The 22,273-nt window shown below is 41.1% G+C and overlaps 1 pseudogene; it reads right to left on the reverse strand.

Annotated features, from left to right (window-relative positions):
• Positions 1 to 20,589: 20,589 nt before the first annotated feature.
• LOC140187259 (sin3 histone deacetylase corepressor complex component SDS3 pseudogene) lies at positions 20,590 to 21,528 on the reverse strand (annotated as a pseudogene).
• Positions 21,529 to 22,273: the final 745 nt, after the last annotated feature.

Consider the following 22,273-nt stretch of genomic DNA (forward strand, 5'->3'; position numbering starts at 1 on the left):
AGTCAGTGAACTGCCACAGATCACAGGTGAACAGCCAGACACGCTCCCAGGCCGGAGTAGTCTGGCTGAGTGTCAACAGCAGTTAGCCCAGCAGCAGTAGATGTGGTTGGCAGCTAGGATGGCCCTGTGTACCCTCTTCAAAACATGTCAGCATTGGCAAACCAGGGCCCTGTCAGACAAGATCACCACTTATGGTTCCTTAGCAGTGAACAATGGATGTTAGGAGCCATGAAGCCCTTCAATGAGTGATGTCACTGTGGCAGAGGATGTGTGTAGATTGTGGGACAGCTTGGCCCAAAACCGATATTTATTCCACGTGAAGTGTTTGAGGCAGTGAAACATCACAGAGAGTTCTCCACTTGCTGATTGGCTCGTTCCGATTGTCCATTGGTCTGCAGACGATAGCTGGAGGACGAACTCACTGAGGTGCAAAGAAGGGAGCAGAAGGCTTGATAAAAACAGGAAACAAACTGTGGACCCAGTCCGACGCAACATCCTGAGAGAAACCATGGAGGTGAACTACATGTCGGTGAACCAGGCCTACTACCTCAGTAGATGGTGGAAGCTTAGGACGGACAATGAGTGGGTCACATTTGAGAACCGTTCCTCCCTTAAGAATTGTCATGATCACCGTATCCTCATCCGAAGATGACAAACCCATGATGAAATTCAAGGTGAAGTGGGACCATGGGGGTCGAGGTGAGCAATTGGTTGAGGTTCAGCCAGCACAGTAAATTTTAAATTGTCCCATTCAGACCTAAAGATTTAATTGCTGTGGCAGATTTCTTACTCTTGTGGGATAATGCCTTACTCTTGTGGGAGTGTGTTGGGGAGTGGGGAGGTAGAGGGTGACACTCTGCTTGAGTGAGAATTGTGGCTGTGAAACAATCTCAGGTTCTGGGCAACAAACACAAAATGCTGGAGGAACTCAGCAGGCCAGGCAGCATCTATGTAAAGAGTAAACAGCTAACAATAGGAGAGGGCAGAAGACCGTGGTAGAAAGGTAAAAAGCACCAGAGGAAGGTGATGGGCAGGCAAGGAGACAAGGTGAGAAAGGGAAAGAGGAACAGGGAATGGAGGAGAAAATGTGGGGGCTGGGGGGCAATTACAGTACCGGAAGTTAGAGAAATCAATGTTCATGCCATCAGGTTGAAAGCTACCCAGGCAGAATATAAGGTGCTGCTCCTCCAACCTGAATGTGAGGTCTGGGGCCTCCTCTGTGGTGGCTGTAGGGGTTGACTCTGAAACTGCAGTACGTGGTTCTGACATCTCTGCACGCTTTTCCCTTCCACACTTTTCGCTCTGGATCTACTTTGATCCAAGCTTCCCTCCTAGTCCTGACTTCTTTCTCTCTCTAAATCCTGATCTCAATCCCTTTCTCTTTCTTTCTTATTTTCCTTCTCTCTATCACACCTTCCTCTTTCTCACTCACAGTCTCTCTCTCTATCTCCTTTTCAATTTCACATATGCAATTCATGTATTTTTACATATAACCATAATGAATTACATAAACAACCAGGAATGCTTAATCAACCAATATATTTATGAGATTACTCAAATATTGCAGAAATATTAAATACACAACATGTACTAGTTGACTATTTCCTTTCCCTCTCCTGACAGTCATCCAGGTACCTGCTTCCTGCAACCTAGGGGTGACTACCTCCCTGTAGCTCCTACCTGTCACCTCCTCAATCTCCCAAATGAGCCAAAGGTCATCAAGATGCAGCTCCAGGTCCTTAACACATTCTCTGAGGAGCTGCAGCTCAGTGCACCTGGTGCAGATGTGGTTATCCAGGAGGCTAGAGGCCTCCCAGGATTCTGACATTACACACACAAAGAATTAAACACAGCCCCTGGAGCCACTCTCACTGCTCAAACTATGTACTCAAAGATGAAGAATGAAGAACAAAGAAGAAGAAACTTACCAGGTACTCCCTGAAGCCTAATGAGCCAAAGCCTCCCCACTCTAACACACAGAATGGCCACGCCCACCAGTCCCTTCCTTATTTTTATTTTTCCTTGCTAATTAATTGCTATTTGATTGGGCTGATGGAAAACACCAAAAGTCCGCAAGCACTACTGTTCAAATCTCACTCATGAACCGATGAGTTGCCTCCTCTCTCACTCCCAATTCAATCAGGCTGCCAGAAAAACACCAAAAGCCCATGAGCCTTCCTTTTCAAATCTCACTCATGAACTAGTGAGTTGTCTCCTGCTTCAGTTGGGCCACCGGAAAAATGCCAAAACCCTGTAAGCATTCCTTTTTAAGTCTCACCCGTGAGTTGCCACCTCTCTCACTCCTAATTCAATTGGGCTGCTAGAGAATCTCCTCAAACTCCAAATGAAATATAGCCACTGTCGCGCCTTCTTTGTAATTGCATCAATATTTTGGGCCCAGAAGAGATCCTCAGAGATTTGATACCCAAGAATGTGAAACTGCTCACCCATTTTACTTCTGATCCCTCGATGAGGGCTGATGTATGTCCCCTCGACTTCCCTCCTGAAGTTCACAATCAATTCCTTGGTCTTACTGACATTGAGTACAAGGTAGTTGCTGCCATACCATTCAACCAACTGATCTATCTCGCTCCTGTAAGCCTCCTTATCACCACCTGAAATTCCGCCAACCATAGTGGTGTTGCCGGAAAATTTATAGATGGTGTTCGTGCTGTGCCTAGCCACACATTTGTGGGTGTAGATAGTGTAGAGCACTGGGCCAGGAACTCATCCTTGAGGTGCGCCAGTGTTGATCATCAGTGAGGAGGAGATGTTATTTCTGATCCACACAGACTGCGGTCCAACTACCTCATTAACATCAGCAATTAATGGATGTGCCAATTTCCAATTCAATTTGCTGGACTGGTCAGCAAGTGTAGATGTGTAGATGTCTGGCTTGTATAGGTTTTCAACGATGTCAGGCAAGCTGTCATCCAGATTATGAATCGTTCATAGTTTTGCGTCTTCCTTTCTATTGTAGGCTCCCTCGCCATTCCAGCGGTAATGGAACTCTGCCATAATCCATGGCCATTTGCAATAGAGCGTAACACGCAGCATAAACATACTTCAGCCATGGTCTCACAATAGATTCCTATTTGAATTCAAATTAGTTACTTGGTCTGTAACAAAGGGCATATTTCACAATGAAATGGCTGAAGAGATTCTTTTCCCCTTCTGGAAACTGATCCCATATTCCTGATGAAGAAGATTAGCTCACTTGATAACACTCGTCATCATCGTGGCTATCCCTTGAGGTCGAGGATGATGGTCTTCATTCTATTGATCTACTTATGGGCTCTCAAGTGACTTGTGAGTCCAATCTTGGCTTTGAAAGTTCTTCTGCATTCAGGACAGGTAGTTCCAGATGGCAGATCGGGCTTTGGTTGTTGCTGCCTCTCTTTCCATTTTCTTCTCTTTTCTTCTAATTCTGCACATCTGTTGGCTTTGAAAATTGCTGTTCCTTCTCGGATGGTGGCTTGCCAGAGTTTCCTGTCCTTGGTATTGGTTTCCCTATTGTTGATGTCAATGTTACGTTTCTTCATGTTGGCTTTTAAGACGTCTTCGAATCTAATGAAATTGAGAAGAGATTTGGTGAGTTTAACTACTCAGAAATATGTCACAACGTAAACCTTATAAAAATTATGAAGGAAATTTATTTGAAGGTTGCTATGCTCTAGTCCTTATGAGAATTGTCTTGTCTGTTGGCAGCAAGACGCCTACTGGGCACAGTATGACAGGGGATTATGCAGAGTAATTATGCTAGCACCAAGCTAAAGCTGGAAGTTATACACTCCTGACAGTAGTTTTTCCCAATTGGTAATTTGCATATAAAGAAAGTTAACGAGACATCCTGAGTAATACATCCTGAGTAATACATACTGGAGGAATAAAACAGGTCAGGCAGAACCTATGGAGAGTAATAAATAGTTTACATTTCAGGCTGAGACTCTTCATTAGGATTCATTACATTGAAAACACAACACACTCAAAATGCTGGAAGATCTCAACATATCTGACTTCTGAGAAGGCACAGCACTTTCAATATTTCACCCAAAGCAAGCAGCAGACCTTTGAGGTTGATACCCTTATATCTACCTCTGCTGACACCAACATTCATGATGAATAGCATTAATTCTTTATGAAAAATTATAGACTGGAAACTTCTCCAATTATTCTTTAAATCCCCTGTCATGCAGAGGTCTTGCTGCCAACAGACAAAACAGTCTCTAATAAGGAGTAGAGCATAACAACCTTCAAATAAATTTCAAGGGTTCAAAGGTTCATTTACTATCGAAGTATGTATGCCATATACAGCTCTGAGATTCGTCTTCTCCAAATTTATGAAGATTGCTTCATAATCTTTACAAGGTTTACATCTTGACATAGTTTAAACCCACCATGTCTGTCCAACTCAGTGTATTTATCATTATCGAGCGAGCTAGTGCAATACCTTAAGTTATTACTTCAGCTCAAGCACATGCTATCACTATTAAAAGGAAGCAAATGTTACTCCACCATCTGGATTTCTGGAGTCACTAAACTACTTCCATTGTTAATTTAACACCTGGATGGCTAAAATCACAACTGCACTTCCACTAGGTACTGCTGAGGAAATTCACAAGGATTCTTAATCTAGACACCATACAGAATGGAATATTCACAGAGGAATTGCTCTTTTTGATGTATAAATGTACAGCCAGGTATTTTACCAGATGCAATATTCCCACATAACACAAATAATAATAAAATTATGGGAGCATTCCTGAGAGAGTAACTTTATTGAAATGTAGGGGATGTTGGAACTCGCATTCAAGGCTGGTGGCTGACTAACACTGCTAAGTATCTGCCATCACCTTAACGGTGTCAGAATTGGACCCCAAGGCTGCAGGTCTAAAATCCCACTGTGCAGATTAGATCCGTAATGGAATTTAAGTTTCCTGGATGAAACATTCAGGTCCATAAAAAGGGAATGATGATTAAAGAAACACACCAACAATACTGAACTGCAATATTCCTCTCTTTAAAAGCCTAACCTTATACGAGCAAAGAGTGAAAAAAGTGCAATCGTATTAAAAAAAGCTCCTTTAAAGTAAAATCTACCAGGGGAAGATACATGATTGTTTTATGCCCTAATAATATACGTCCTGTGGCGTTGCTAATAGTGAATTGGTGTTTATAACAACAGGAAGTTATAGCAATATACATTATAATATGATGGAATTAGAGACCAGAGGTGTGGAGAAATCTTTAAATCCTGTGAGGGAACTACACAAATGGAAGTCATCCTCAATCCTAAGAGAGTGCCTTGGTAAACAAGATAGAATGGTAATGTGATAAAAATGGAGGTAGAATTTGTATGTGCAACACCCAACAAATTATTACAATGTTCAAATTATCATTTATGCAGTGTGGAACAATTTCACAAACACTCTTCATCAGCAGGTAAATTATCTGCTTATTTTAGGACAGCATGGTAGCACAAGTGGTTAGCACAATGCTTTACAGTTCCAGTGACCTGGGTCCAATTCCTTTAAGGAGTTTCTCCCATTATGTGGGTTTCCTCTGGATGCTCCAGCTTCCTCCCACAGTTCAAAGACATACCATTTGGTAGTTTAATTGATCAAGGTAAATTGTCCCGTGATTAGGCTAGGATTAAATTAGGGTTTGCTGGGCAGCATGGCTCAAAGGCCTGGAAGGGCCTATTCAACTTCATAAGTCAGTAAATGAACAATAAATAAATACATTTTTTTAATAAAACTTTTAAAATCCTTTTTAAATGTTTAAAAAGGTCACAGAACAGTAAACATTAGAAAAAGTAGGCCAACTGGCCCTTTGAGCCTGCTCCGCCATTCAATATGATCATGGCTGATCTGGCCATGGGCTCATCTCCACCTACCTGCCTTTTCCCCATACTCTGCAAAAATCTATCCAACCTTGTCTTAAGTACATTTACTGAGGTAGCCTCCACTGTTTCATTCAGCAGAAAATTCCACAGACCCACCACCCTCTGGGAAAAACAGTTCCTCCTCATCTCTGTCCTAAATTGACTCCCCCTGAATCTTGAGGCTATGTCCCCTAGTTCTACTCTCACCTATTATTGGAAGCAATTTTCCTGCCTCTATCTTATCTATCCCTTTCATAAATAAAACATATTAAAACATGGAAAATGGCTTTCAACCCATGATGTCCATGCTGACCTGGATTTTATTTTAAATGGCACCTCTCTGTTCCTTGCCTGTTCTCATAACTTGTCTAAATTTCTTTTAAATGGTGCTTTTGTATCTGTTTCCACTATTCCCCCGGCAAAATGTTTCAGGCACCAGTCCCTCTCTGTGGAGAAACTTGCCATGTAAGTTTCCTTTAAACTTTCCTCTTCTCATCTTAAAGCTACAGTACTGTGCAAAAGTCTTAGGCATGTGTCAGAATATTCTATAAAGCAAAGATGCTTTCAAACATAATGAAATGAAAAGTTTATAAATATTAGAAAAATTATTATAAAGAGTAGTAAGCAGTAAAAAGCTAAATCAAATCAATATTTGGTGTGACTCCCCTTTGCATTTAAAACTGCATCATTTCTCTTAGCTACGCTGTTGTGCAGTTTGTAAGGAAACTCGGCGAGTAGGTTGCTCCAAGTATCTTGGAGAACTTGCCACAGTTCTTCTGCAGACTTTGACTGCTTCACTTGCTCCTATCTCTCCAGGTAATCCTAGACAGCTTTGATGATGTTGAGATCTGTGCTCTGTGGAGGCCGTACCATCTGAAGCCATGTAAAAATCTAGCGTGCCTAAGACTTTAGCACAGTACTGTATAGCTTCTAATATTTGACATTTCCACTCTGGGAAAAAGAATATCTATCCTATCCAAGCCTGTTTCCATTAGGTGAACTCTCAGCCTCTGATGTTCTAGAGAAAACAACTCAAGTTTGTCCAACTTTTCCTTATAACTCATACTCTGCAATGCAGGTAACACCTTCGTAAACCTTTTCAGTACCCTTGGAGCTATGGATTTGCAGCCCAAGATCTCTCTGAATATCTTGAGGGTCTTGTTATTTACTGTATATTTTCTTCTTAAATTTGACCTCTCAACGTGCAAAACCTCACATTAGTCCGGATTAAAGTCCTTCTGCCATTTCTCTGCCCACATTTCGACTGGCCTTCTGTATATCCCACTGAATCCTTTGACAACTTCCTCTCCATCCATAACACCACCAATTCTTGTTTCAGCTGCAAACTTACTTTGGAATTGGTATTGTAAACAAATATTTGAAAAAGAGGTAGTATGAATTTATTGATTTTGCATTTATTCCTTGGTTAGTAAAGGGAAACATCTTTAAGGCCTTTAACTCATTGTCCATCTGCCCTGCTTTGCTGGGTCAGATAAATGCAAATTTATAGAGTCAAATGAGAAATTGCAGTTCATTAGGAGACCATTATCCTAGCAAGCCTTTGCTATTTTTGCTAGAACAACCTAGTTAGTGTCTGTGCCCCATGCTTTTTCAAACTTTTTAAAAATTTAAGTGTTCATCTGGTTCATTAGTTTCCATTCTAGAACAGAGCCAGGAGCATCATGGAATCTGTTAATGTTGTTAAAGCTGTTTAATCTGTTAAAACTCTTTTACCAATCATTTAAAATCTGTACTTTATTGCTCCTCTTGCCACTAAAAGGAATTCTTCCTTATTTAGATTAGTGATTGTCTTATTTAAGGAGTTCTTCAGTAAATGATTCAGCTTTTAGGTTGAAGAGATTGCCTTTATCAAATCATTTTCCATATTACAATATGATAACCTAGTATAATCGTTTAATTTCCCATTAGTCAAACGTTGAGGTAAAAATCATGAACGTAGATGATTTACTCATGATACTTTGAGCTCCAGTCCAAACCTAATTTACCTCCAGTTACTGCAGATTACATGTGAAGAGTAATTAATACCAATAAACTAAATGTTCCTGATTATGCTTAACATTTATTAATCCCTTTCACAGTTAACTGAGAAGAACAAAGTTGCTAACATCTTTTATGCAACCAAGTTATAGAATGCATATCAAGGATTAAGTTTCCCATTCCATTCCCTTGTAAAATGTACTCAAATTTGATTCTAATTGAGCCGAACTGCAGCCATCAGGAAAGATGTATAAGAACCTTAGGTCCCATACCACCAGGTTCAGAAACCGTTGTTACCCTTCAACCATCAAGCTCCTTAACCAGCGTGGATAACTTTACTTACCTCAACAGTGAACTGATTTTACAACTTACGGACAAACTTTCAGGGACCCTACAATTCATGCTCTCAGTACTGTCTATCCATCTTTCTAACTATCTATCTATCTATTGATTTATTTATTTATTTGCACAGTTTGGCTTCTTTTGTGTATTGATTGTTTGTCAGTCTTTATTTGTCTTTATTTTTCATTGATTCTACTGTTTATCTTTGTTCTAATGTGAATGCCTGTAAGGAAATGAATCTCATGGTGACATACGGTGACACATACGTACCTTGATAATAAATTTCCTTTGAATTTAAAAACTGATAGTGTTTTCCACATTACGATACACTAATATATACTTAAAATACAATACAGTAAACAGCCGTAGATCATCAGTGGGAATGAAAGAAATGTTACTAATGTCTACTGACATTAACCTTGTCTGACATTTTCCATAAAACTGAAACAAATACCTTTAGTTAAGGGTTAAAGGTGAAGCAAAAAATATTAAGTACAATGGAATTCTAGCATTTCTTAAGTAACTTTATTGAAATTCAGATAATTAGCCTCTTGCAAACCAAAAACAGAACTCAAAGTGACAGGCAATCACCTCAATTGCATGCAGTCGCCGAATAAAGCACTGAAAGGCCATGGATTTGGATTAAACAATTGGATATGCTTATCAGAGTGATGAGTGAAGAAGGTTAGTTATCGAGACTATCTAGCTGTTTGAAGAGAACCCAAGTGTCTGTTCCACATGCTCATTCTAAAGTAACAAGAGTTCAAGAATCTTACTAGTGAGAAACAATTACTTCCTCCTATTCTTTTGGAGAAGTGGGAAACCATACATAGATATTGGGAGAGATTTTACCTAAAGGCAGATATCATGCCAAGGTTTACTTTAAAAAGACTGCTAAATCAAACATAAGGAAGTCACATCTGAATGCTTACTGTATGAGCACCAACCTGTTTCTTGTATGTCTGAATCTATTTTCTCAGAGATTAGGATTATTTTATGGCATGAGAATAGCTTCATTTGACAAATGCATATCTAATCATACAGCGAAATGCATTGTTTGCGCCAATCAAATCAGCAGGATTGTGCTGGCCAGCCTGTACTATCACCGTGCATCCAGTGCCCACAACCTACTAACACTAATTGTATGTCTTTGGAGTGTCGGTGTAAACCGGAGCATCCGGAGGGAGCCCACAAGGTCACAGGGAGACCAAACAAACTCTTTACGAACTGTAGGAGCCATGTATCGGCTTCCTGTCTGTCTGCGTTGTATTTTGTGCTGCGTGTTTAGTATGGGTAATCTGTCATGTGGGTTAGGCTGTGGTGGAAGCAGATGAGTATAGTTATGTGTTCATATCAATCTTGTTCAATTCACATTACATATTCACGTTAACCTTGCTCAATTTACATTATATATTAACATCTTGTTCAATTCACATTACATATTCACGTTAACCTTGCTCAATTTACATTATATATTAACATCAACCTTGTTCAATTCACGTTACATATTCACATTAATCTGCCAGAGAGGCAGCTGGACTGATTTCTTTGCTGATTGCTAGATCACTATTATGTCATTATGAGACCACATATTATTGCTCATTTTAGCTACGTTAGTTTTTTCTCACTACATGATTGTTCATCTTTGCTGGTTTCTTAGTGCAGGATCAAACGTACTTTCTTCGATTTAGACCTTTGTTATTGTGGATATCGCGCCATACAGCATCAACCACCCCCCCCCCCCCACCCACCTGTGCTTAGACTCTGAGCAGTTTTGGTTTGTTTTTAAGTAATCCGTTACAAAGTCAGTGGCGGGAATCGTACCCCGATTTTACAGTTGTTGCTGTGAAGCGTTATGCTAAACGCCACACTATCATGACACCCTACTGTGTGGGCCAATTGGCAGATTATTTTCAGTATAACTGTGACCTTCACCATGGAGAAATGAGAGACAAAATCTGTGATTGTATCAAAACCATGTCTGAGCATAAGCATTAGAAAATATTGCAGACATCCCACCTCTCTCGGAAGTTCTGGGAGTCTCCTGCATATTGATAGTGGCTCCCTGATGCCCGCAAATTATATACAATATCCCGGAAATCGATTTTTTTTGAGCATGAGCGAGAGAGAGAGAGAGTGAGAGAGAGAGAGCGAGCACGAGAGAAAATGTGGCATGGCAGAGTGTTCCAAAAAAAGAAAATATAAAACGTACGTCACCCCAGACTACACTAAAGTGTACCCCTGCTGAACAGGGGTCAAAAATAATGACAGTGTTGCTCGCTGCACTGTTTGCAGCAATGACTTTTCTATTGCCCATGGTGGGTTAAGACTGTAAAAGACATGTTTAGGTGCATTTAACAGGTGTCATTCATTCATTAGCATAGCTAACGTTATTTAAACTAGCTGGCTAGCTGCTAAGGAGCTACTGTATTACAGACATCCCACCTCTCCCGGTAGCTCTGGGAGTCTCCTGCAAATTGATGGTGCTACCTCCCTGAAATGAGTTTCTGCAGGGTGGGATGTCTGATCTTGACTTTAAACCCAATGATAAGCAGAAATTTTCAACTTCCAAACTAAAGTAACCTATATTTTATTCATGCATATTAACAACTAATAATAAATACATGATTTGAATATCTTGCAAGTAGGTTGCTGGAATCATAGAGTTACATAACATGGAAACAGACCATTTGACCTAACTCATCCATGCTGACTGGACTACCCAACAAGCCATTCCCATCTGTTTGGGTTTGGCCCCTAGCTCTCTAAACCTCTCCCACCCAGTTTCTTATCTAGATGGTTTTTAAATGTTGCTAAGTGCCTGTCTCAATCACTATTTAAAAATATGTTCATAGTTAAAATCAAATTCATTATCGAAGTAGATATATGTCACCATATAAAACCCTAGGATTAATTTTCTTATGGGCATTCCCAGTAAGTACAAGAAACAGAATAGAACCAATGAAAGACGGACTAACATGATGAAGCAGGAGAAAAGAGCAGAGGAATGATCTGGGGCATAAAAGTTTCAGACATGAGAGAAGGGTGAGAGAGCTGAAAAATGTTCTGGGGTATAGAAGTTTCAGAAATGTCAGAAGGGTGAGAGAGCTGAAACATATTCTGGGGTGTAGGAACTTCGGACATGAGAGAAGGGAAAGAGAGCTGAAAAATGTTGATGAACGTAGAGACCTTGTTTGCTGAATGAGGTAACACAGGTTAATAAGACAGTGAAGAAGAAAATGACAGGCAGGACTTTATAGACTGGGGCATTAAATATAAGAATTAGTGTTTAGAGCACACTTGGAATATTGTAAACAGTCCTGGTCACCCACACTATAGGGAAAACGTGGTTGAACTGAAGAGAGTTTAATGGAGATTCACAGGATGTTGCCTGGATTGGTGGATGCTAGTTATGGGGAGAGATTGCATAGGTTGACTTAGTTTTCCTTAGAGTGAAGGAGACTGAAGGGTGATCTGATAGTGGTATATAAAATTTTAAGTGGCATTGAGTTTGAAAATATTAGGGGAAAGTGTTAGTGCTGTCTCCCTGGTTAAGCGGGGACAATGGATGCAGTGGGAAAGCATTCAGAGGAGGAAAATCAGCTGGAAGGACATATGGAAGATGGAAGCAAACAGACTTAACTTTCTCATCAGAGCTACATACAATGTGTTTCCTCACAAAAAAACCTCCACCAGCGGTTCAGTGAGGACCCAACTTATGCCCTGTGCCCGATTCTTCAACCCTCTAGCATATTTTGGCAAGCTGCAAAACCAGCCTTATACAAGGCGCATTCACGTGGCATTACAACCAGGTCTTAAAGAGTCTGGCAGTGGTAATTGAGACCAAAAGGATAGCAACCAACTATTTGCCCCCTAGAATGATTAACGCTCTGAAAGGTCTGGGAGGGAGGGAAAAGACCAACTAATCTCCCTCCTAAGCAGGACAGTTGAACGTGGCCCATGACTATAAAATGCTGGTGCACGTTAATAAGCAACTCACCTCTCCACCTGAAATTGCTACCACCAACCACAGGCTAGACTTGGTTCTCTGGTCCAATTCATTACAGATCGTCTACATCGTGGAACTCACACTCCCACGGGGGGATTCAGTGGTTGAAGCATATGTGCACAAGAGGGTATGTTATGCAGATCAAGCAGCTAATCCTCAGTGAAGGGGCTGGAAAAACAAAGTTTGTCCTATGTAAGTGGGTTGTAGGGGATTTATAGCCTCATCCACCATCAAATTGCTGAAGGAGCTAGGGATACATGGTCAGACTCTACGGCAAACCATCAGAGCCACATCAGAGGCTGTGGAAAGAAGCAGTCAATGATTTTGCATCAAGTGAAACGACCTTTCCTGGGTTCCAAGATAACATCAAGAGAGTGGGAGAACACAACAGAGGGGTGACTCTGGGATGCTCAAAGTCATCATCGAGCCCTCCGGAGATGTAGTGGGCTAGTTGATGAAACATCAGGGAAGGAGAGTGCCCACTTGAAAGCCCTTGCGTGTCAACCCTGTGCCATTCACAACATCAAGGCACTCTCGAGCAAGTACCCATGACCTATTGGCACAAGGGATATTAACATCTTATCCGGTGTTTTTTAATTTTTGTCAGGGATACAGCACAGTACAGGCCCTTCTAGCCCAACGAGACGTGCCACCCAGCAACCCAGCTACCTAACACCAACCTGATCATTGGACAATTTACATTGACCAATTCACCTACTACCTGGTACGTCTTGAGGTTGTGGAAGGAAACCGGAGCACCCGGAGGAAACCCACGCAGTCACGAGGAGAACGTACAAACTCCTTACGGACAGCAGCGTGAATTGAACCCCAACCTCACCGCCGGTGCTGTAAAGCATTGCACAAATCACTATGCTACCGCGTGACCTTTCTGCTTTTTGAACAGAAAGTGTTTGTATCTTGAAATCTCTGCCTGAGCAAGTGCAGGAGCTAGATACAATAACTATATTTAAGAGGCAGGCGTTGCATAGACAAGGCATGGAAAGATATGGACATTAAGCAGGCAAATGAGATTAGTGTTGAGGGGCAAAAAAGTTGGCATGGATGTGGTGGCTGAAAGGCCCATTTCTGTACCGTTCACCTCTATAACTCTCATTACTTTTCAAACGTTTTGGAGTTTATGGTATGTCTAAGGTTCAGACCATGAAATACTTCCCAAGACTAATTAATCTATCCGTCTCCTTAATCTCATAGTAAGTTTTTATTGGAATACCTTAATCCATTCCCACCTTTCACTGACATCCCTAAAGCCATGCAATTTGCTCTTTCCTTACCTATTTCATTTTCAAAAATCAATGCGAATTAGCATTTATTATCATTTGAGATGGTGAGTCCCAGATCATAACTATCCACGGTATAAGAATGTTTACTCCTACGTCTCATAGAACATAAAACCTACAACAATATAGTGCAGGAATGGCCTGACAACCCACAAGGCTGGACCAAACTACTTTGTAATTAAGTTAATGAACCCCAATCCCTTCTGCCAGTACATGGTCCATTCTCCACACATTTATGTGCCTACTTAGGAGTCTCTTAGATGAAGATACATTAGGGGCACTAAACTCTTAGATAGGCATATGTATGACAGAAAAATGGGGGCTATGTAGAAGTGAAGGAGTAGAAATTGTAATTTACGGTAATAACTGAATGTGTGTGCGTGTGTGTATATATATATATATATGAAAGATAGCTTGGAAGAGGCCTTTGAAAGGAAGCTCTCCAAGTACACAGGACTGGTCAGCAACTGTCAGCAGGATGGATGGAGAGCGAGATGTCTCCCAGTGGAGGTTGGTTGTAGGGGATTCGCAGCCCGTCTCTTAGTTAGAGCCTTCAGCATTTTGGGCATCGAGGGAGAGAGGAAGAGCAGAGCCATCTGCAGTACCACCGATGCGGCAGAGAGGGCCTCAAGATGGCTGTGGCTCAAAAGAGGGGAGCCATGGAGGCATAAGTAGCTAGCCATCTGGACACAAGCTGGGGTCTGATCAGCCCCGGCTGGGTCACCTGGAGGAGGTTGTATGATGTTGAAAGACCCGAAACACTGGATGATTCCAGGAACATCACTGAAGATGTGTCCAGAAGCATCAATAGATGTATGTACACAACAGTAATATGTGTGTGGGTATATATACAGATATATACAGTTCTTACCTTGTACATATATATATATATATATACACACAAGGTAAATTAAATAAGTAGTGCAAAAACAGAAAGAAGGTAGTGAGATAGTGTTCATGGGTTCAATGTCCAATTAGAAATCTGATGACAGTAGGGAAAAAGCCATTCCTTAATCATTGAGTGTGTGCCTTCAGGCTCCTGTACCTCCTCTCTAATGGTAGCAATGGTTTGAAGTGCCTGTATTTTGCTGTAGTGTTCGATGTTCTACCCTTGCTACGAGCCTTCACATCCTTTCCAAATTAGCTGAATTAGTTCCTCAATTGATTATAATTGTTGCAGCAATTAGCAGAGGGCAAAGATTGATACGAATATAAAGTAGTGAGAAAAAGCAGTGTTATGTTGGCTCATTATTCTGTCGGGAGTACACTTTTATGCTGAGTATTTAAAAGAGAATAATACTCTGTAATTTGGATGGAATACTTTGCTTGCAGTGTTAAACTGTGGCTTAAAATTTAGTATCGTTCTTAATGACCTGTGGCAGTGGAAAAAATATAAAACCTTATGAAACACACGCAGCATTAACCTACCACAATTTTGGCTGATAGCCCTCTTCTCCATTGGGAATGAACCCTAAATCTCTGAGTGCAAGACCAGCATTTGGTTATGAAATAATGTCTTTACTTACGCAGCAACTGTTTCACATTACACTGTGGGACCATGTTTGCCCATTTTAAATGAACTCGTAGATGCGGATATATAATTTTCAGGCTTTAGAGTTCTAACATCTGTCTCTGATTGTTCTGCAGTTAGAATACACGTCTTCTTATTATGAAGGGCACCTGTAGTCAGTTCCCAAATCCTTTGTTAATGCCACAATTTACCATGACAGTGAAATATTTGCAATTAACATTATGAATGATAAGGAAATATGTCGGTTTTAACCGAATCAGCATCTTTACTGTTTAGGTGTGGGGAAATAGAGGTTTGGACCAGATCCAAGAAGTTAGGATGCCCTAAAGACAGGAATAAAAACAGGGCCAGTGGAATTTTTTGAACTGTGAAAAAGGAGAAAGGGGAATGTATAAGCAGATGTTTGTGATAACTGGATTTTAACTCAGACAAGTGCGAAGAGATGCATTTTGGGAAGTTAAACTAGGCCAGGACATAGATGGTGAATGGCAGTGAGTGTCATAGAACTATTGATACAAGTACTGGAAGTGGGTGCACTAGAGGATAAGGTGCTGAAGAATATATATGGCATTCTTGCCTTCCTCAGATGGGGCAATGAGTACAAGTGTTGGGAAATCATGCTACACTCGTCTGAAACTTGGGTTAGACTGGACTTGCAGTACAGTGTTCAGTTCAGGTCACCAAGGTATATGAAGGGCGTGGTTAAGCCAGAGAGGGGACCGAAAGACACACAAGGTTACTGTCTGGACTGGAGGGCTTGGGGTACAGGAGAAGTTTGATAGGCTGAGACTCATTTCTCTGGAGCAGAATAGGCTGACAGTCAATATTGTTAAGGTTTAGGTATCTATGAGGGGCCTATATAGGTTATGTGCCATCCAGAAGAAGGTACAGGAGCCTCAGAACTCACACCACCAGGTTCGGGCTCTTGAACCAAAGGGGATAACTTCACTCAACTTCACTTCCCCCATCATCAAAATGTTCCCACAACCTATGGACTCACTTTCAAGGAGTGAAATTAACTGGCTGCATCACTGCCTGGTATGGAGAACTGTGCTTCCCTCTGCCGAGAGTGGTGCAGACAGCCTAGCGCATCTGTAGATGTGAACTTCCCACTATTCAGGACACATACAGAGACAGGTGCGTAAAAAGGACCCGAAAGATCACTGGAACCCAAGTCACCCCAACCACAAACTGTTCCAGCTGCTACCTTCCGGGAAACGGTACCACAGCATAAAAGCCTGGACCAACATGCTTCGGGACAGCTTCCTCCACCAGGCCATCAGATTGATTAATTCATGCTGATACAATTGTATTTCTATGCTATACAGACTATCCTGTTGTACAAACTATTTATTACAAATTACTATAAATTGCACATTTAGACAGAGACGTAACATAAAGATTTTTACTCCTCATGTATGTGAAGGATGTAAGAAATAAAGTCAATTCAATTCATCTCATGTTCTCAATAATTATTGCTTATCAATTTATTATTGTTTTTTTTGTATTTGCACAGTTTGTTGTCTTTTGCACACTGATTGAAGGCCGAAGTTGGTGTGGACTTTCATTGATTCTTCTGTGGTTATTATACGTAGATTTATTGGCTATGCCCGCAAGACAATGAATCTCAGGGTTGTATGTGATGACGTATATGTACTTTGATAATAAAAGTACGTTGAACTTTGAACCATCTTCTTTCCCAGGATAAAGACGTATAAGACTAGAGGACCCAGGTTTTAGATGAGAGAGTGAAGATTTAAAGGAGACTTGGGGGACAACTTCTTCACACAGAGGGCGGTAGGCATATGGATTGAGCTGCCAGAGGACAGGGCAGAGGCAGGTTTTTTTTTAATTATTTTTAAAATACATTTGGACAGATGTATGGATAGGAAAGATTCGGAGGAATATAGGCCAAACTCCAGCAAATAGGATTATCTTAGATTGGCATTCAGGTTAGAATAGATAAGTTTGGCTGTAGGGCCTGATTCCATGCTATTTAACTCCATGAATCTACATATGAACCTAAATATTTTGGTGAACTAAAAAGCTTGCACAATATCAGCAATATCTTAACTCCCTATAAAAAAAGTTGGCTTAACCACTGAAATTTCAAATAGATTAGTAATATCTTTGGCTTGTTTGATTATTCTGATAGTTTAAAAATGGATGCCTCCATTTTATTCTGAGTTCTGAAAATGATTTCCTGGCCACAAGTGATTTATCATGGACCTCTGCAGTAACCCACGTCAAGAGCATTTGTTCTCAGTGTGGTGGACTGCCTCACTAACTTTACTCTCTCCACATTCCTATCAAGAGCTGTTTACTTACCCCCGTGAATAAGATGTCTTGATCAACCACAGATAGTCTGAACCACAATTATTGGCAAGCCAGTGCATTGGCTGGAGGGAGAAGCCTAAGAGCTAAGTTGCCAGATGAAAGGTGGGTTTCAATTTAATTCTCAAAGCTTTCAAGTACCCTTGTGCTCAACAGTTAATTTTCTGTGGCAGTGGTGAACCTGATTATTGTGCAGTTGCTGTCTGATTAAGGTTTTCCTTCTACTTGAGCAAGTCCTCTTCATTTGCTCTTTCACCAAATGATCACATTATTTATGATGTTCATCATCCATACTTCATTGTCTCTAAACTGAGGCTGCAATTAAGAGATAGTTATTTACTTATTCGTTCAGAGATACCACGTGGAGAAGGCCTTTCCAGCCCATCAAGCCATACCACCCAGCAACCCATCTATTTAATACCAGCCTAATCATAGGACATAGAACATAGAACATAGAAATCTACAGCACATTACAGGCCCTTTGGCCCATGTAACCTACTGGAAACTGCCTAGAACTACCCTACCGCATAGCCCTCTATTTTTCTAAGCTCCATTTACCTATCTAAGTTTCATTTAAAAGACTCTATTGTATCCAACTCCACCACCGTCGCCGGCAGTGCATTCCACGCACCCACCACTCTCTGTGTGAAAAACTAACCTCTGACATCCCATCTGTACCTACTTCCAAGCACCTTAAAACAACTTACAATGACCAATTAACTTACTAACTGGCACATCTTTGGAACGTGGGAGGAAACTGGAGCACCCGGAGAAAACCCACACGTTCATGGGGAGGACGTACAAACTCTTACAAATGGCACTGGAATGGAACTCCCAACTCCATCGGCCCGAGCTGTAATAACATGGTGCTAACTGTGGTACCCCTCCGAAGATTTCATTCTCTGAAGGATACTAGTGTAACTTAGTTGCATGATTTCAAATTTTCCAATTGCCTTGGTGTGTTGCACACCCGTGATTCTGGATCGAAGATTTATTTGACTGGGTTGCCAGTCCCCATAGCAACCAGAAATGCTTCATCACTTAAAACCAGGTGAGGTATGAAGCGTTCCTAATTGGAGCCCCAGCATGAAAACTGAGAACAGCTTGTCCCTCTGTCTTACCACACTGACTTACTTTACAAATCTTTAGATGTTGAGTGTAAATGATTGCAAAACACAAATTGTAAAGAAAAACAATCACCAATATTACCCCCAACCAAAATGTAAAATTTTCAGTTTGTCAGGTTTAGCTCCCTACAAAATGCTGAAGTTGTCCGTCGTATCTGACAGTTATATTTGTGCAGTTCTTTCATAGAAACATAGAAATATAGAAAACCTACAACACAATACAGACCCTTCGGTCCACAATGCTGTGCCGAACATGTACTTATTTAGAAATTACCTCAGGTTATGCAATCCCTCTATTTTTCTAAGCTCCATGTACCTATCCAGGTGTCTCTTAAAAGACCCTATCGTACCTGCCTCCACCACCGTCGCCGGCAACCCATTCCACGCACTCAGCACTCTCTGTGTAAAAAACCTACCCCTGATACCTCCTCTGTCTCTACTTCCAAGCACCTTAAAACTGTGCCCTCTCGTGTTAGCCATTTCAGCCCTGGGAAAAGGCCTCTGACTATCCACACGATCAATGCTTCTCATCATTTTATACACCTCTATCAGGTCGCCTCTCATCCTCCGCCCCTCCAAAGAGAAAAGGCCGCGTTCACTCAACCAATTCTCATAAGGCATGCTCACCAATCCAGGCAACATCCTTGTAAATCTCCTCTGCACCCTTTCTATGGTTTCCACATCCTTCCTGTAGTGAGGTACCCAGAACTGAGCACAGTACTCCAGGTGGGGCCTGACCACTGTCCTAAATAGCTCTAACATTACATCTCAGCTCTTAAACTCAATCTCACGGTTGATGAAGGCCAATGCACCGTATGCCTTCTTAACCACAGAGTCAACCTGCACATTTCCTGTGAAATGTAGAAACAAACCTGTGCAGGAGAGCTTTTGAAATGGAAAAGCCATTCTACTCTCTTGACCTCAGAAGTCCAAATCCAGTAGTACGAGTAGTCATCGTGACTACTTATTTGCAGTGGATGACTGTGACTTCTTCAGTGCCTTGCCATGCCATTCACTCTCCACAAAGTGTTGCAGAACTGCCTTCCTGGCTGCTGAATCTCAGTGTTGATCTCATCCGCCTCATCTGCCAGAGTTGATTTTGCATGCTAAGACAGGCATGGCCCTATCTCACCCGGCATAGGAGGCCCTCCCGCTGCCTTCACCTGGTTTAGACTACCTATCAAATCATCGCATTGGGATGTAGCCGCCATTGAACGAAGACAGCCACTTGGAATCACAGTTAAGAACTGAATGTCCGTTTAGGACCTGTTGTGTATGTGGCCTGGTTACACAACAATGCTATTAATAAAAATGCCGGAGAAGGGAGCTAAGTTTCATGGTTCTTTACTGGCAGAATCCAAACTCGGCACACACATACAGATCAATACGCGCCTAATAGCGCACGCTCAATATGCACCTAATAGCGCATGCAATGACATGTTACTAAAACATAAAGTAGTCCCTTATTATAATGTAGGCTACACAGTACACTCCTCCCCTTTTATTTTAATAGTGTATCACTGTTTTTTTTTACTGGGGCATGATGCTAAACAAATATGTTTACCCTTAGCATATAAACGCCTACCATTTGTTTACTTAGCAACTTAATAATATCAAATTATAACAAAGTAACATAATAATATCAAATTATAACAAGCTATTTTTTTTTACTTTTGGTCTAAGATCCATTTATAACTCAAGTTTTTTTTTGGGGGGGTGTCTTCTCTAGATTGTCCAGCACTGAAGCAAATAGGTCTTCACTCTATTGTCTGGAATAAATTAAACAATCCATAAATTGGCAGGTTCCAGCCATAAAGAGTAGTCACCTCCATCTTGCAAAGATGGCAAAAGCAAAGTGAAATCCATGAAAAGGTGAATGTTATTCTTAAAAGTATGTACAATCATCAAAACTGAGATGGCATTTGAAAATGTCCTCAAATAGTGTGTTCTTCAGGCTGTCAATAAACTTGCTTGATTTAATACAGATTTCCATATAAAAGTCATGAAAAGTTGATCTCTGAGCATAGGGAGTTAAGAAGATGTGCGCCTCCAACTTGCTAAGAGTTCTAGGTAGCAGATCGCCTCCATATAATGAAGACTCCTCTATGCAGGTGTTCTAGATATATATGCATCTTTGTGCTATCACTTGTCTTCCTTACCCATATCTCATTTGTTCCAACTGATCTAATTACACAGCCAGTCTTCGTATTCTCTTTAGTTTCCAAATGGACAGCCTGACCTTTATGATACCATCTCTTATCGTAATATAACTTTCCATCTTCTATTCGTGCTTCATTTCTTTGTGCTGGTGATTCAGCAGGAGTACTGGGAAGATGCTCAGGGGAAGATGGAGATGCTGGTCTTTTTGGAGATTTAAGCTTATTGAGAGTTCATAGATCTTCCATTATCTCTTCATCTGTTAACAAGTAATTTAACTGCACAGGTGCATGTTTACATCTTTTGTCTGTAATTGGAACAGGGTCATTAGGTCTCCTCCTTAGTTTCCTCGTCATTATTGGCTTTACCTACATAGAATCTCCTGTGAGTTCCATTGTTAGCCTCTCATTCTCAATCATCTTTTTCTTTTCTTCTAACTCAATCTTTTTATCTTCAAATTCCTTCACTGCTGCTTTCTGCTCTTTAATATAATTCCTTTCCACTTGTTCTGTCTCCAGTTGCAGAAAAAGCTCTGCATTTCATATCCTTTCCTTGTATTGTTGATCTAGTTTCTTCATCCTTTTCTGATACCCCTGCAAAGTGCCTTCCTGTAACTGCTGTAGCTGTCTTTTGAGAGATGTCAATTTCTCCCGGTACATCTGCTCTTTTACTTCCAGGTAGTCTTCATCATTCCTGCTTTTTGGCAATATCTGTCTTACTTGCATCCTCTCTGTATCTTCATCCGAGTTGCGGCCACAGATACTGCGTTCGTCCTCATCGTCAACGCTGTCTAGCTCTTCCTCATCGTTATAATAGTCAACAATGGGTGAGAGGAGAGCTGTGGACATCTTCCCCGCCGAGCTGCCCTCCTTTGTTGACACAATTAGTGCCTTGATGGTGTGCCAATCCAATGGATTTTCCAGAGCCATTCACGTCCCAGCAATGGTAGTCTTCCATTTTTCAGTACATAGAGGTTCAGCTGCTGTGTTTTGTCTCCGTAGGCCACTGTCACTTTAATTTTGCTTTTGGGATGCACCTTCTGTCTGGATGTAAGTCTTTAGCAGTAGTTTAGCTTGTTTCAGAGTTATGTGAGAAAGCAGTCATTTGTAGTCGTGTACAGAGATCACTGTTAAAGCTGAGCCTGTGTCCAACTCCATTTTCAGTCTCACGCCTGCCATCCGATAGACCAGCTCCAAATTGACAATGTTCTGATAATTTGTACAATTCAGCACAATATTCAGAAATGCTTTCAATTTTGCTCTGATTCCATTTGTGAAATTTAAATCTTTCAGCAATGTCCAGTGGTTTGGGGTTTAAGTGCTGTCTACTATTTGCTTGAATGTTTTGTCAGCTGGCTTTTCAGGGGTTAACAAGCTCCATAGCAGCCTGATGAAGGGTCTCGGCCTGAAACATCGACTGTACCTCTTCCTAGAGATGCTGCCTGGCCTGCTGCGTTCACCAGCAACTTTGATGTGTGCAGCCTGTATGCTTTTGTTCCCATAACACTGGGTAAAACTCTGGCTTTCTTTTCATCATTAACACCGCTAGCATCACAATATAACTCTACTCTTTCAATATAAATTACCCAGTTTT

The sequence above is a fragment of the Mobula birostris genome, chromosome 24 (assembly GCF_030028105.1).
Source record: "Mobula birostris isolate sMobBir1 chromosome 24, sMobBir1.hap1, whole genome shotgun sequence".
NCBI lineage: Eukaryota > Metazoa > Chordata > Chondrichthyes > Myliobatiformes > Myliobatidae > Mobula > Mobula birostris.